Raw genomic sequence first — 18,534 nt, forward strand, 5'->3', positions numbered from 1 at the left:
TCTAACTGCCTAAATTAGGTACCGGTATCGTCACCCACATTGATAAACACAAGAGAAGAATGAATACTGGCAATGAGAGATGTCATTACGTTCTTGATCTAATTCACGCAGGGGAGAGCAGAATTGATTGAAAGAATGTTAATGAAGCCATTTATGTAGGCAAGATAATGACGATTTTATTGTATAGTTATACACGCGAACGATTGAAATGACGGTTTTGAAAGGCACATTATTGTTATCAATTCAATACTGTCCACAATTATTCTACCACACATAACTGACAGAATGGGTTGCGTGTCGTTAATTATGCCAACGGCCGGTAATTGTTCAACCTCACGTAAGAAATACAGTGAAAATACTATAAGCTTAAATTAATAATCACGCTTTAAAACTTGGATAACCTTGTTTTAGACCATCGCATTGAACCGAGTTCAGCTTTCACGGTATGGAATTACATTAAATTATTGTAAGGCATTTTTTAAGTGCGTGTTTAAAAAGCTATTTCGTTAATGACCAATTTACACTTACAATTTAAACCTTGATGTACTTGTAAAAAACCCGCAGGTGTTAGTGCAAAGCAGGGACCTATACGTTTGTATAGGTCCCTGTGCAAAGTAAGAATTTTAGAATTTCGCATATTGATCTGAACATTAGAATAGTATTGATATGTTACATCCTATTAAGGGCAATATAAAGTACTAAATAGCCTGTGCATTAGGTGTATATTAGGAGTTTCTATAAACTATTCACCCGTTAAATTACCCCCGAGAAAACTACGCCCGAATGTGTATTCACATAAAGTTATTGTATACCATTTAACTCATTTAGCAACAAGTAAGCGGATATTAAAATATTTCTGATGTAATTGCACAATGAATTGTTTATAAATGAAATAGAACGTTTGCTGTTTTTGTTCAAAGTCGCTACTTGTCATAACTTCTCGCAACTTGTAACTCTCCATTGAAATCCACCATAGTAATATTCACTGGAAGGATTTTGTAAGATGATTATAGTAGTGTTTAAGGCTTTACTATGTATAAACTCATTCTATAAATATGTGTTCTATCCAACCATGGGCTACACTGCATCATATCCATTTGTGACAAGTAAACCAAGCAGTGGCGGTTCGAGTATAACTCCGACAAGGGTGACGGTATCGTCTTAAATGACATTGTGCCGTATTGTCGTGAAAGAAAGTGGTATATGGGAAAGCAACAACTAAATTAAATAATGGTTCACAACAACCTAGGTCTTTTATGCGACGGTTCACTTTCGACAACCAAATCATTGAACGACGCTAGCGAAAAACGTTTTATTTCTTAAACCTACTGAATAGTGGGTTATATCCAGGAGGTTTAAACCCGCTTACCCTTAGAACGTTATACCACGCAGTGGTTATACCTTTATCACTTTACGGATATGAATTTTGGAATACATGCATGCAAACGGATATTAAAGGACTTGAGGTAGCGCACAGGCGTTGCGTTTAACCCATTGTAGTGTCAAACCCGGCTCGAGGCCGATTACTTGGATTAAAATAACCATAAACAAAACAACACGACACACCATTGAAGGTTCCACAATCTAATAAGCGCCCTCTAAACATGTGCATATCAGGGGATGCCACTCTAACAATAATCCTTGTAATAGGTATAACAGAATTACTTCCCTTAGACCATTGAATACTCATAACATGATACGATACTACACCCATATAGTCATTGTAAATGTCTACCAGCACTGACTTTTCACACGCAGTGTTAGATGTTAAGTCACTCGAAACAGGTGTTGACGCAAGAAAGCTTTAATGTATTGGATAGCTGTGTAATCTTCCTTGTAGATGTATGTAGACACTTGGCCAAATACGTATTCCTGAATAGACTGGTGCGATTTCTTAACAATGATTATGAATGCCAATGATTTATCAGTGCTTTATTTGGATAACCTCATAGGAACAATCTAAATGAGTATCTTAATATGAACTTGAGCAGTGAGACATTTGTTCAAAGATGCAGTGGAAGAGCATTCTCCGGCAACACGTGACAAATGCGACCAGAGAAGCCAGGTTCTCGATAATATGCATTCACAGACCTGGGTTCGTATTCCAGAAGAATCTTAAGATAAATTTTATTCTTATCCTTAAATTGGGAAATTTTCGTAAGTGTTTCATTTCATATTGCAATAGATTGGCATCAAGATATACATTTAAATAACATCATTATGCCAATGTTATTTTAGGAATACCCCAAAAACATGTGTTTCCTTATTTAGTAAAGAAATACAAAACATTGTAATTTTGAACTTAAGTGAAATTATTTAAGAAATGACTTAAGATGTTTCTGGAATACCACCCCTGGAATATTCAAGATAATGCCGAAGAACGGTAACCAATATGTATCTTGGGCAATCTCGGAATCCCATCCAGAGTGCTGCCCAGAGAAAAATCCGTAATTAGAGCGGTAGTATCAAGTTTATACGCGGTACAGTGTCACATGTGCTTAACATGGTGTGCCAATATCGCAGAACGCTTTCTTCCTTCTGCCCGTGTAGTAATCCCAAAATTGCACTCATGATTGCACTCGCCATTCAAATGTGACGGGTAGACTTCTCATTGCTTATGGTGAAACTTTCCGCTTGAACAACAAGCAGGCCTATACGTGTACAAGCGTTCCTCACGTAGGCGCGTCAAACTTTGCAACGCTGAAAACTCTGTATCGTGGGTTAAAGGAATGCGCTTAAAATATAACAAACTTGCTCTGTCACCGAGATCATAAATACTAAAGAGAATGTATTATAGAATTTCATTTTCGGAACTTGATTACCAGTCTGTTTCTTATGTTAAGATCAATACGCTATCACTTCATTAACAGTAAACATAAGTTATTCTAGAATTTCGTTTTCGTACATAGAATACCAGACTGTTTTCGCATATGATATTATATATTCAATGTTTTTACCATATGAATACTGTTTTCATTGACCTCTATGAGATTTATTTCCATAAACAATATCAATTCGATTTAATTGTATGCCTATGAATAATATTTCAAACACATGTGTACATAAGTTTACTTTTGTATAATGTCGATTTTAACATCGTTTGTTCGCTGACGAAGAGTGATAAATAAATTATATTAAACTATGTATACATAATATGCTTATGGTTTCTGATAACTATTGTAAACCTGTATCTGATTATTTATTCAGCTCGTCTTGTATTTGGAGTAGATAATGTTATGTAGGTTAACTAGGAGTATGGGGAGACCACTGTCAGGGATGATAGAAAACTTTCACAAGAGTTTGCACTCCTTGTAAATTAACAGAAAACAGCTCCGCTTTGAACCTGTCACAATATGTGATTAATTTGCCAACTTGTGTCAAGGCGTGTAACAACAAATTAAACAAAGCTCGATGAATGTTTCAAGATAAATGCACATGTAAATACCTTGAACGGAACAAGAGCGCTTTAAAACATATCGATACTAATAATAATGATACTTATACGAATAATATTAATATAAATAACAATAATATAAATTATATTACCAACAAATAATAATAATAATAATAATATTATTATTATTATTATTAATACTACTACTACTACTAATAATAATAATAATAATAATAATATTATTATTATTATTTATAATAATACTAAGAAGAAGAAGAAGAAGAAGAAGAATAGGAATTATACAACTAATAATAATAATAATACGACTTATAATAATACTAATAATTCGAGCATAACGTTGAATTATTTATGAATGAAATGTTTCGTTTTTCTGACGGCATACTTTTAAGCTTCCTACTCACAGCCAGTACATAAGCTGCAATAGTTTAATTGAGTAAATATACATTTGTGATCACGGCCGCCTAAGGATAATAAATCATTTAGAAGCGTTTTTCATTTATTAAAACTGATGTGAACTCATCGATCCACTGCTCGCACAGCATCTTCTTTCATAAAACGGCATCCCCAATCACTGATGTCAAAGTTTTTTTTCTCGGAAGATTTCTTCTCGTATACAGATTATCGTAATTTTCGATGGCCTGTAATTTTACAAATTTTACCCAATAATAGTTCCTTTCGCTGATGGCGCTCTTCTGTATTATACCAGCTTTCAATCACCTGTCCTGCTCGTTATGGGCCTGTATGTAGCATCTTTCTGTAGGGCAGTCATCCATGCTCTTACATGCTGTTTGAATACTGCCTGTATCATGTTTTGATATCCATGATAAGTACAGGGAGCTTTATTTTCTGTTCAAGTGGCATACATTATCATAATAAAAACATCAATTGGCTGACTCAGTTATTTAATAATTGCGTTGGTGTGAACGACATTCTCTTATAATAATACCCAATTGAAACAGCGAATATCATGTTTGCACCTGTCTATTACAGATCGTGATAAACTATTAAACATTACCATCCTTAACACCTTAAATTATGTATTGCTTCCATATTATCTACTAACTTTAAAGCACGCTGATTATCTTTTATCATTTAATGAATAAGCCCAATATACAGTTTTAAGTATGAATACTAATAGGCACACTTTTCAGTCATATGCAATTAAACTATAAAGTGGAAACAGAGTTTGCATATAGCCGTGCTATGCTAATGTTACCAACGTAAGGGTTAGAACAAAAGGTACCAAACTCGTATTGAGTTTTAATCCAGTAGCTAGTCAATTGTCTTCAAACCTGTCTTCAAACCTGCACACTACAAATTAATTGTGTGTGTTTATTTGTTCTGTCCGTCTTAAGTGCATGTTTACTTGTGTAATATGGTTGTTCATCATCGCGTTGGTTAATGAATACTTGATCATCGTGTTGATTAATGATTAAAATGGTTCAAGTACATTTTTTGACACGGTCGTTTGTTCCGTTATGTAATAAGTAATTATAATACATACATAACACATTTTAAAAAACAGTCTGAACATAACCGAATTCTCGAATGACATGCTGGAGTTCAATGCATGTGCCAAACAATAAATCAAAAACTTTTGGAAACATAATCACAACCTATTTTATCATTAAAAAACTATAATTTGATGTTATGTACAGTTGTGTTTAACATGAGTCTAAACAATTTACTTTCGTTGAAACGCTGTTATTTCTCAATTTTCGTAACAGTGAACCATGATGTGTTTAAAACCACTGTTATCGTCTGACAAACCACCGGGAAGCTTTAAGTAGAACCTTAGTCGCGTGTTTGTTTTCGTTATTCTTACTTGAACCGTTCATACTCTGTATAAAGTTGTGAAGTCAAGACATCGATCGACATACTTCAGCATTTTACAAAACTCTACATGAATCCCTTTCTATGCAATATAGTTAATCACATTAATACATTCGTTATCACTTTATATATGTTAATATTAAGATCATACACACATGAATAAGCCCAATAATATTACACCTTTTAATGCATCGTATCGGTGAAAACCATGCCTTAATGAAACTACATAATATTATCATTAGCGCCTCAATTGATCACATGTTCAGTCAGGACTTCGTATTGGTATAGGATTGTTTTAATAATTATTTTTAGAGACATTAACTATGTAAATAAGATGCATATTGACATATGTCGTATTGCAATTGCTGAAATGGTTACGTTGCTTCGATACTGGTATAAAATTAATAGGATTTGTTTTTAACAGACATTTGTGTTCGTTTCCCTATATAACTTAAAAAGTACTATCTTTAAACATTTGTTTTTTGCGAACATAAAATGAAAACAATGTCTACTTGCGTGAATTCATAACAAAGGTGACCAAAACATAAATTACATTAATTTTGTTTCCACAAACTACGCCATCACAATTGCAAAGTTTTGGTCTATTACAACTTTGCTTTGTTATTATTTTAATTTTCATTGTGAAATAGGAATATGCAAAATACCTGCAAAAATCGTCTCAATATCTTGTTTGCTGTTAAATTAACACACATAATATGACCGAATGTAGCGAAACTTATCTCAAATTAAATATTTAAATCAGAGAATATGATATAAATTATCAAAAACATATTCAAATAAAACTTAACTTAAAATAAAACAAAACGGTTCGAATGGTTTATGATAGTATAACATATTATGATAGGTTGGGTAAGTGGAAAAAAAACTCGTTTTTTAACCCTGATGTGTTAAGTCAGATGATAATTTCTCAGCATTTAAAAGTGACGCTAGATTGCAATTTCAAGAAATTGTCCAGCAATGGTAGGGTTAACAAAATGCATACACAAATTAAAATTTGCATACATGTATGTTGTTAGTAGAGCTAATTACGCAACACATAATTCAAAACAATAACGTTAATTTTAAAGTAAAAGCGTTTAAGATATTCAGCATATATGATCTTAAGCCCCAGTTAAAAGACTATTACATGTTTTGCATAAGCCGAAACATTGTATTTGAAAATTAAAAAAGCAGCTTTGTCTAGTCGAACACTTTTAAGAATAGTCGGACATATGATTGTTATCAGATGCCCATTTGTCGCAAAACTGTTCATTGTCTGATTACCTATGACAAACTTAAGGGACAGATTCTTTGTTTTATAAAGACATTTTATTTTACTGGATTTTTAAAAGAGGAATTAGTATTGTTTGAACACATTTGAAATCTGATCATTATTTTACAATTTACAGTTTATACGCACATAAACAAATCATGTAAAACAATTACGAAAATTTCGAAATAGCTGTCGAAATCAGCAGACTTAAACTGTTTTAACTGATGTCCCAAATGTTCTTATTATTTCCGCCATAGGCAAAGGGATATAAAATGGGCATCCGCCTTTGGTCAGTTATTCTATCTGTCGGTGCTTGACAAACTTCTCATTGCTATTTTTCTGAAACTGTATAAGATATCACTTTTAAAATTAATGTAAATAATAAAATTTGTAACAATCATCTGTAGAAGTCCAGACCAAAGATTATTTAAATCATGACTTTTGGGTTATCATTTTTTTCAACTCTGAGTATGACATTTTCCCCATCTGTAGCTATATTGTTCAAGAGGAAGGCATTCACATATCAATATGAACTTGATTATTAAATGTAATTATTCTCTAGACTACAATATGTGCATTTTTTAGCCAGTACCCAATTAGTCTGGTTGGGCACTATTACGTTTGTATGACTTTAAGGTGCAATAACGCTAATGTTTATTGAATGGTTTGTTTAAAAATATAAATTTGCTTATTGACATGTTCACTTTATCAATTCCAATCTTCCATGCTTATTAACAGTTCATTGACTGTGAATTCAATTTAATAGCCTAATTTGAGCTTGTATTCTCCCATATTTTTCTTCAGATGCTTGACGTTGCCGGCAAGACTATGACGTTAGTTGACTCCGGAAATGCTAGAGATAATGGCTTGACCTTGGTGAGGTAAATATTTCACATACTTTAATTGTAGATAATACTGACTACTGTCAGTTTGGTTGTTGGTATACCCGGCAAAGGAGTTTAGATCATTAAAACTAAGTGTTGATTGGTCCGTTGGTTGGATTGTTGGTCCGTCCATTTTAATATTTGCAAGTCTGTTGAGCATGCTATCTGTACCTTTTGCATGAGATTAAACATAATCCTGTATATATTATATGTCATCACCATGAAATGTACATGACTTTTCATGCCTGGAGATCCTCAATGTGAATGAGCTATTTGTTGTTGCATAAAATGTACTAAGATTAAATTAAAAATTAAAATTTTAATATGAAATCAAAATGTACAAGACACCCTTTTATTCCCATCGATCCACATGTTCCATATGTGTAGGCGCTTTATTGGAACCATTTTTATGGAAAAAGCAAAACATGTTTTTATCTTGTGGAGCAAACTATTTTTGCCATTTCTCAAGAGATTGAATGTAATAAAATGTATGTCATCTCAATGAACTTTATATGCTTATGATTTATTTCTATGCACAGGGATTCATATGTTCATCAAGAATGTGCCTTTGAATTTAAACATGGGAATGGCTACTATGCATGTGACAAATTGGTGACAAAAAATGAGAATAGCTTAAGTTCTGGAACATGTCCTGGCTGGCCTTGAATGTTATGGTACATGATGGGTTTTCAAAATATATGAGCACAATTAATCAGGACATCGGACAAGCTGGGAGCATTGTTCGATTCACATCATAGAGTTGAAACATGATATTATTTGTATGCCCCCGAAGGAGGGCATATAGTGATTGGACTGTCCGTCTGTCTGTCTTTCTGCCACACTTTGCATTCAGGTTTCGAAAACTGAACATAAAGATATAACCTTCATATTTGGTATGAATGTATATATGGACAAGGCCTTTCCATACGCACAAAAAAATTTACCCCTGTGACCTTGACCTTGAACTTAGGGTCGGCACTAAGGTTTCGAAATCTGTTTATAGGTTTCGAAAAATACTTATAACTTCTATGTTCCTTGAGATATAACCTTCATATTTGGTATGCATGTGCATATAGACAAGGCCTTTCGGTACACACAAAAAATTAGACCCCTGTGACCTTGACCTTGAACTTAGGGTCCGCGTTTAGGTTTCAAAATCTGCATTTAGGTTTAGAAAAATGCTCATATCTTCTACGTCCCTTGATATGTAACCTTCATATTTGGTCTGCATTTGTATATGGACAATGCCTTTCCATACGCTCAAAAATTTGACCCCTGTGACCTTGACATTGAACTTAGGATCCTGGTTAGGTTTCGTAATCTGTGTTTAGGTCTAGAAAAATGCTCATAACTTTTATCAAAGCGTTAGAAGTGGGCATATGTCATCCTATGGTGACAGCTCTTGTTTGAGATAATTAAGATATGTATGCATAGATATGATGACATTCAAGGGCGTTGTGGTTTAGAGAAGGGGAGGGTGGACATAACATGTAATAGTTCAATAAACTAATTTCTCGTGTTGTCCAGCATTGATGGATGTTGTAATTATTAGTATGATAATCATCACACTCATAAACCATAACCCATTTCATGACGAGTCACAATACACGGCCTCAATTTGGTTGACATCATAGGCATATTAAGAATCAAGAGGATCTAGGTAACAACATAACTATATAACTGAAAACTGGAGCATGTCTTTGTCAATCATTGATTGATTTTAATAACCTTGTAGAATATGATTTTTCCTATAAAAGAACCGGGTCCCTTGGTTTAAGATGAAGATCACAATCTCGTCCTACAATTTTGTCAGGGTCTACACATGACAGTAGCTCTCTTTGTTTTTCCTTTATTTATTCTTATAAAATTGAATACTAGTTACACCTGGGCATGGCTGTTCTTAGGTAGCAGGTCACATTTGTTCATATAACTCTTCCTAGATTTAATTTTCCCTGTTATTGGTTGTGTTATATTTTAGAATTCCCCAATAATTCTTGGACGAAATGCCTCACAGTTGGACTTTACAACATAGCAACGTATGATAGCCTATCAATACAAAACCTTTATCTACCGTTCTCCTATTAATGTCTATAAGGTCTAACTGTATATCTCAAATTGAAACATTTGAAGACCTGACCACAAAGTTATATGTGATCACTTTAGTTAATAATGTATTGTTAAGTCAAGATGTACCTCTTGAATACAGTCAACCTTGGTATTAGAAACTACACAAGGGAGTAACCAAATTTGGTCTTTTGATGAAATTGCCCTTAAAAAAGACCATTCTGGAAAAAATGTAATCATCATCAGTATCAAAATCATAGACAGATTCTGTTACTAGGCTATCTTGTCTAACATTTAAATAACATAAAATCAATTAGGTGTTAAACATATAATTACCTTGCGGTTTTATAACTAGTAATTATCCAACAAAACATGGTTTATATCTAGTAATAATTTAACAAAAGACTGGTGCCTTTTTTTGACGATAATTGTGTTTTAAAAATTGTGTAAACACAACTTTTTGCCATTTGTTGGAAATGTACAGAAAGTTGGTGTATCAAAACTACCTGGACTCTTGCGGAAAGCCAAGATACATTTATTCTTTGTTTCATCACACGTTTAGCACGTTGATTAATAGACAAAGAAAGCCAATTTTATTGGCGAGAAAGTGTTATTTTAAGGCTTCTTGACATGAAGCAGCTTTCCTTTGATTAAATCAAACTAACGATAAATCAGCGCTAAAATTTTCAAATTTGACCTAGTAAAAATGCACAGGGTGAAATTCAAAGTGGAAGCATAAGACAAAGGTTGCTTATTTCAAGGGGTCCCATCCACAATATTGAAGGTACTCGAAGACCGTATTTTAAGTCAAATTTCTATCAATAGTTTGTTGTGATCTGTTGCAAACTTAATTTCCAATGTATGTTACTGTTTTTTATATGGCTATTGTGAAACTGTGTGAGCAGTTCTATAAGTGGCAGTTTCTACCTATTGCTACAAAGTAGATTGAGCCATTCTGGAAAAACCATAGACATCTGTCCCTTGTCTGCCTTTCCAAAGACACAAAATTTTTTCATGAAAAAAGAATATTTTCACTGTTGAGTTTAATCATCAATATTTAAATAAACTGTTTCTTAGCTGTAATAAAATTGATGTTTTTTAAAAGATTGGTGTAAATCAATAAAGTGTTTAGACTCTAAAGCAACAAGAAAGGCAAAAAGCGAGCATAAAACTACTCGTCACTCATGAAAATATGTTCTGTGTGACCACATGATTATACAATTTTTACACCAACATCAATGAATATGATCTCTGTTTTTGCTTTCTTTATTAGAAGTTTACATAACAATAAATGCTTATTGTCGTAAGGGGGTGGCCAAGCAGACAAATGGTTACGACTGAGAAGTCCATATGTGCCAAAATGCTGCGAATGTTGCGTATGCCTTGCCGTTTTCATGTTCTCCGATATGTCTAAACAACATTTAATTTAATTCATTAAAACAAACAAAGTTACTAAAATATATTACTCTCCAGATTGCTTAACCATTCCACGGAGCTTTTATTTCAGATAGTTTGGTAAAATCTATTTCTCAGGTATTAAATTCAACAACCAAAAAAATTGCCCGATCGAAATATGATAAATTATAACCCATAACTTGAATTGGCATTTATTAGCTCATTTATTTTTTGAAAAAAAAATGAGCTATTGTCATCACTTTGGCGTCGGCGTCGGCGTTGGCGTCCGGTTAAGTTTTGCGCTTAGGTCCACTTTTCTCAGAAGGTATCGATGCTATTGCATTCAAACTTGGTATACTTACTTACTATCGTGAGGGGACTGGGCAGGCAAAGTAAGATAACTCTGGCGTGCATTTTGACAGAATTATGTGCCCTTTTTATACTTAGAAAATTGAAAATTTTGGTTAAGTTTTGTGTTTAGGTCCATTTTATTCCTTAAGTATCAAAGCTATTGCTTTCATACTTGCAACACTTACTCACTATCATAAGGGGACTGTGCAGGCAAAGTTATGTAACTCTGACTGGCATTTTTACAGAATTATGTGCCCTTTTTATACTTAGAAAATTGAAAATTTGGTTAAGTTTTGTGTTTAGGTCCACTTTATTTCTACAGTATCAAAGCTATTGCTTTCATACTTGCAACACTTATTAACTATCATAAGGGGACTGTGCAGGCAAAGTTATGTAACTCTGACTGGAATTTGTACGGAATTATGGGCCCTATATACTTAGAAAATTGAAAATTTGGTTAAGTTTTGTGTTTTGGTCCACTTTACCCCTAAAGTATCAAAGATATTGCTTTCATACTTGGAACACTCGCAAACTATCATAAGGGGACAGTAAAAGGACAAGTTGCATAACTCTGGTTGTCATTTTTACGGAATTATGGCCCTTTTTTGACTTAGTAACTTTGAATATATGGTTAAATTTTGTGTTTCGATCCACTTTACTTCTAAAGTATCAAGGCTATTGCTTTCAAACTTCAAATACTTTCATGCTATCATGAGGTTACTGTACCTGGCAAGTTGAATTTTACCTTGACCTTTGAATGACCTTGACTTTCAAGGTCAAATTATAAAATTTTGCTAAAATTGCCATTACTTCTTTATTTATGATTAGATTTGATTGATAATTTGACAAAACTACTCTTACCTGACATACCACAATAGACTCCACCCAAACCATCCCCCGTGCCCTCCCCCCCCCCCCCCCGAATCCCCCTCCCTATTTTTTTTTAAGATCATCTCACAAATGACCACCACACCCTCACACTATACCCCCAACCCCCCCCCCTCCAAGTTTTTGTTGAAACGGTTAATGAACACAAATATTTATTTTTATTATTTTATTTTTGAAATACCGTCCAACCATCGCACCCAAGAATCCCCCCACCCCCTCGAAAATTTTTTTTTTCATTTTTTGTCCGCATTTTTGGAAGATAATGTAATAAATGTCCACACCACCACACTATACACCCCTCTTCACTCCACCTCTCCCTCCGTTGTGATTTAAAATGAGAGTCCCTTCACCTTTAAAAAGAAAATAGATGAGCGGTCTGCACCCGCATGGCGGTGCTCTTGTTACATATTATTATTTATTTCCCCATGATATATACAAAACTCCTTGACATAAAGCATGCAAGTTATAATGTTTACTATTAAGTGATGGAAGAAGCCTGTTTATTCAGAAGTCAAAGGTAACAGGGGCTCATAACAAGAAATTTAATCGGTACATTTAATCATCAGTTGTTTCAAGTAGTTATTTAAATTGCTGCTAATGCCTATGACAAGCTCCATTTTGCAGACTTTCAATTGTGATCCAACATGGTGTTAAGAAAACAACAGATCCAGCAATTTTCATCTCACATAGTGATTTTTCGCTTGCTTCTTTATATTACATGTAGGGGATTGAAGCCAAAAAAAATATAAGAGAAGTATTTTGCCTTATATGCTATCCATAAATAATAAACCCAGACCTAGTGTCATAGATAGCCGATGCATTTTCTGTCTAAAAAAGGCCCTTTTGAATTGCAAGTTGACATTTTTATGCTCTGGAGTAGTAAAGGAGGTCTAAAAATAGCACCTGTCCACCCAAACGATCCTGTTGTTTCTGTTTTCAATTTTTTTTACATAATATTGTTGCCCAAACTTTCGCTGTTGAATAAACTTGATGTGAATACAATTGTCAAGAAAAGAAAGTTCATACTTTATTATGGCCATTTCTGTTTTTTCATTAAGAAATATGTATTATCCATCAATTGTGTTTATATGCTCCTCTTTAACTGCTTGCTGGATTTTGCTGAAACTTTTAACAGCTGTGGAATATATCCATTAGAAAGGCGTTGATAATGTTTGCAAACAATTCTTGCTGACTTATAGCCCCATGGACCTTTCACAGCAGAATAATGACCCTTGTCTGTTCTTTCCATTAAGAATATAATTATAAGCCCTACCTTATTTTGAATTTTGTACCGAACTCCCTTCTTGCCATATATATATTTCAATATTTAATAGCTGAATGACCTTAATGTTATTTTAAGGAATTTTTTTTTATGCAATAACATCCAGCTGAATTATATTTAATTGTCTTTGTTTTTTTCTTTTAACACAATAAAATAAATGTATGGTACCCAACGTTTGCCAAGCTACGCTTCTTGCTTACCTCGTACTGTGTTATACAGCGTCCTTGAATTAATATTTTGCGAGAATGTAGCTGGAGCCTCATATAAATATACTATCCTCAATAAGGCACAATCTTGTCAATATATATTAACAAGTACCTTTCTTTTACCAGCTTCAAAATAATAATAGGGCTCATATTATTCAACCCATTCTTAGAGTTAGACTTAGACTTCTTAGAATTACCAATATTTTTTCATGAAACTTGGAACATGGATAGATGCCAATATGTACATTATGCACGTCATTTCATTTTGTTCCTATGTCAAAAATTATGGTTATTAATTTTGTTCCTACGTAAACATTCTGGTTGCTTTGGCCACAAATAAAAAATATTCTGACAATGGTGGAATTTCTGACAATGGTGGAGCCGGTAGGGGACTTTTATTGCTTGGCAATAGTCTTGTTTTAACTGGCTTGTTAACATAACATGCTTTTATTGAAGTTAAATGGAAACTTAAAAAAAATGTGTAAGCTTTTGTTTTGTTCTCTTTTCCAGAACAAGGTTCATGCCATCCGGAAGGCGATGACATTTGAGATACTTACTGGAGCATTGATGCCCAGAGAATAATGCGAACAGTTTTGTAGATCACGCACTATTTTGACCATAGATCAAGTGATGACATATATTTGTTCAAACTGATTGAGAAATTTTGATGCATGCTAAAACAGCATCAATATTTTTTGTGGATCAAGGCAGCGACCTGTTGTTATTCGTTATGCATTTATGCTTGCCTCAAAGGGTCTCCCTGTTGTGTTAAGTTTGTAAATATTTTTTTCTTGCCCAAACTCTGTTTAATTGGCCACTGAATTAAAAAAAATCGTGTTTGTATTACTATGCTTTTTATAGCCAGTAAAAAGGGCGATACAATTATTGAGTGTCTTTACTGAACTTTATTTTTAGGTCACCTGAGCACAACGTGCTCATAGTGAGCTTTTGTGTTCGCCTTTTGTCCGTCGTGTGTTGTGCGTCGTCAACATTTGCCGTGTTAACTCTCTAGACGCCACATTTATTATTCATCTTCGTGAAATTTGTCAAGAAGATTGGTCTCAATGATATCCCGTAAGAGTTCGAAAATGGTTACCTTTGCTTGAAAAACATGGCTGCCAAGGGGCGGGGGATTTTTCCTTATATGGCTATAGTAAAATTTTGTTAACACTCTAGAGGCGACATTTATTGCCAGATCTTCATGGAACTTGGTCAGACGATCCATCCCAATAATAGCTTAGACGAGTTTGGAAATAATGCTGTTTATTGAAAAACATGGCCGCCATGGGGCGGCGCATTTTTTCTTATATAGCTATAGTAAAACCTTGTTAATACTCTAGAGGCCACATCTATTTGCCGATCTTTATGAAACTTGCTCAGAAGATTTTTCCCAATGATATCTTCGATGACTTTAAAAATGATTACATTTGCTTGAAAAACATAGCTGCCAAGGGCCGGGGCATTTCTCCTTATATGGCCATGGTAAAGCCTTTTTAACACTCCAGAAGCCACATTTATTGTCCAATCTTAACGAAACTTTGTCAGAAGATTCATACCAATAATATATTGGACGATTTAGAAAATCGTGCCAGTTGGTTGAAAAACAAGGCCGCCAGAGGGGGGGGGGGCATATGGCTATAGTAAAACCTTGATAACTCTCGATGAGCTACAATTATTTTCAAATAATCATGAAACTTGGTCTAAATATTTGTCCTAATGTATCTTTGACTGGTTTGAAAAAGGTTCTGGTTGCTTTAAAACATGGAAACCAGTTGGCGGTGCATTGTTTATTATATGGTTATATATTGCTTTAGTAAAACCTTGTTAAAACTCTAGAGGCATCATTTATTGTCAGATCTTCATGAAACTTGGTGAGAAGATTTGTCCCAATGATATCTTTTATGAGTTTGAAAACAGTGCCGGTTGGTTGAAAAACATGGCCGCCAAGGGGAGGGGGCGGGGCTTTTTTCCTTATATTGCTATTATAATACCTTGCTAACACTCTAGAGGGAACATTTATTGTCCATTAATCATCATGAAACTTGGTCAAAAGATTTGTCCCTATGATATCTTGGACATGTTGGAAAATGGTTCCGGATGCTTAAAAACCTTGCCACCAGGGGGCGGAGCATTTTTCCTTATATGGCTATATATGGCGTTTGTAAAACCTTGTAAACACTCTAGAGGCCACATTTATTGTTCGATCTTCATAAACCTTTATCAGAAGGTTCATCATAATTTTATCTTGGATGAAAAGGGTTTTGATTGGTTGAAAAGCATGGCCACCAGGGGGTCGGGCATTTTTTCCTTACATGGCTTTAGTAAAACCTTGTTTACACTCAGGTTAAATATTCTCGAAGTTTAATGTAGTAATTTTTATTTTGCAGAAAATTTCTTAAGGGAGAAAAAACTGTTAATAGCTATAATTGTTTGAATTCCAATAAGGAGTGCACTCTTTATTACTCCAACTTTCCCTTATCAGCTGCCTTAGCACAAATCAATACACATCTCTGAGTGAACATTGATGTTTTAGTAAGATCAGAAACTTGATACCTTGTTGTGCTATTCCTTTGATGTGTGGCACCATAGATAAGAGAAGATATAATTTTTGAGGCACACAGTTTATTGATGAGGTCTGAATTTGTTTGTGTGATTATCAAAGTTTTTTTTGGTTTTAAAATGGATTTATTGATTTTTTAATTGAAAATATAATTGCAAGGTGAGTCTGAAAATAGTTCATGTTTGTTTAAAAACAAGGCTCTCAGGGGGGTGGTAATTTTTTTATGTCTTCGGTTGCTTATTGTGAAACATTGTGAAAGCTTTTAGTCACATTGTTAGTTTAATCTGAATGACACTTGCTCTGTACAAATGTTGTTATCATATCTTCATTTTGTTTACTCTATTAGTTTGAATAATATCATCTTCAAATATGGTGACAATCTTATGAGCATAAAATTTATTGCTCATGGTGAACTTTCTGGATGACATTTTTTCAATTGTCTATCTTCTTTTGTGTGTCATGAATATTTGCCTTGTCAGCACTGTAGACACATTCATTGTCGGATCTTCACGAAACTTTGTCAATTTTGTACCAATGATTTCTCTGGCGAGTCAAAAAAATTAAACAGGCCTAATATCCAGGGGGCTATTTGTTGTCCATTCTTCATGAAACTTGTTTAAAACATTTGTTTTTATAATATCTTGCTTTTCTTGGGCTTCACATAAAAGGTCATTTCCTTTTATCTCCGATGAGCGACTTTGGGCCTTTCAGCCCTCTTGTTTTAATCTGGCATTACTCATAATCTGACAGACTAGCCTCCTTTAAGTTGGTGGATGGGGGAGTTATATAGGACTTACTATGTCTAGTCATTCTGTCTGTGTTAAAATTAACTTGGGTAGAAATGTAACATTTTAAGATGTTTGTATAGCTTTACACAAAAGCTCACCCATGAGTGTGTTGTGTGAAAGTTCCTCATGGCTTCCATCAAAGTCAATGAGTCAAGGTCCAACTGTTGGGATTGTCGTCACTTTAAAATGATAATGCATAAAGGATTTTAACATATATTAACTTAATTAACATGATTGATGGTGAGTGTTATGACAGTATTGTTTTTCTTGTTTCTTTTTTAAATATACGTGCATGATTATAAATAATTTTGTTGGATTAATCTACGTAATTTTCTATGTAAATATGTTAGTTCTATTTCATTTCTATTTTCATAAGAAATTTATCTGTTTATAATATGAATGGTATTTCTAATATTTTAAATTGGGTCACATTTAAAATACCAAGACTGGCTTAAACCCAGATTTATAAGACAGAGCATGGTAGTAGTATGCTCTTCTCTGATTGCATGTAATATTCCAATCTTATTTGTTGGCATATATTATAATAATTGGGTACACACTTACACCATTGTGATAACTGACGGGGGAAGCTTAAGAAATACCAGCAGATTTTATTTTTATTTTTTAAATAAGTGCATATATTATTAGCACATATTATTGGTGCAATGTCATAAATGTCTAGTCAGCTTTGCTTTAATATAGATGTTTTATTTGTTTAATATGTATGTGATGTGTTCTATACACCTGATGATGTTTCAGTGATAAAGATAATCAAATAATTAGTTTTGAATCAATAAATTGCTTTGAATTTTTTTAGATTACCAAAAACATATTTGATTGCTCTTGATGTGTAATGGTGTAACAGAGACTCAATGCTGGTTTAACAAATGAGGAACATAAAAGCATATTTCTATTGTTAAAGTATAATGGCTTATACTTTCCAAATTGTTGCATGATGACCGAATCAATCGATAAAAATCGATTATATTGTTTCCAACAGATTGTTCAGAACAAGTGGCTAAATTAACTTTTTAAATGTTATACATAATTACATAGTGTCGGCATTAATACTTATTTTTTTTCCAAAAAGGAAGTCTTTAATAAGGCGTTAACAGGAGAGAGAGTATATAGATATTTTATTGTAAAAGGTTAAGCCTAATTACTGTCTATTGTTTTATTTCGGATAGATAGTTTGGTACAAGGCCCTTATATTCTATATTTTGCATGGTTTCTATTACTTTGTACTGCATAGGCTAAATAGGCTTATATGTTGAAAATTCTGTAAAATAGGCTAAATAGGATGTATGTTTTCACCTTTGTAAGTCTAAATAGGCTGAAAAGGCTGTTAAATAGGCTAAATAGGATGTTGTCTGTTTCAACATATGTACTAAATAGGCTAAAAAGGCTGAAAAGGCAGTTTAATAGGTTAAATAGGATGTATATTTCAACCTATGTACTAAATAGGCTAAATAGACTGGAAAGGCGGTTAAATAGGCTAAATAGGCTAAACTATTTACTAAATAGGCTGAAAAGACTGTTAAATAGGCTCAATAGAACGTATTTTTCAACCTATGTACTAAATCGGCTAAATAGGC

The 18,534-nt window shown here is 33.6% G+C and overlaps 1 long non-coding RNA gene across 1 annotated transcript; it reads left to right on the forward strand.

Annotated features, from left to right (window-relative positions):
- The first annotated feature begins 1,361 nt into the window (after window positions 1-1,361).
- Window positions 1,362-14,838, forward strand: LOC127861069 (uncharacterized). Its single transcript, XR_008040056.1, has 3 exons — window positions 1,362-2,065; window positions 7,326-7,402; window positions 14,102-14,838. It is a non-coding gene; the product is annotated as an uncharacterized LOC127861069 (long non-coding RNA).
- Window positions 14,839-18,534: the final 3,696 nt, after the last annotated feature.

This window comes from Dreissena polymorpha, chromosome 15 (assembly GCF_020536995.1).
Source record: "Dreissena polymorpha isolate Duluth1 chromosome 15, UMN_Dpol_1.0, whole genome shotgun sequence".
NCBI classification, from domain to species: domain Eukaryota; kingdom Metazoa; phylum Mollusca; class Bivalvia; order Myida; family Dreissenidae; genus Dreissena; species Dreissena polymorpha.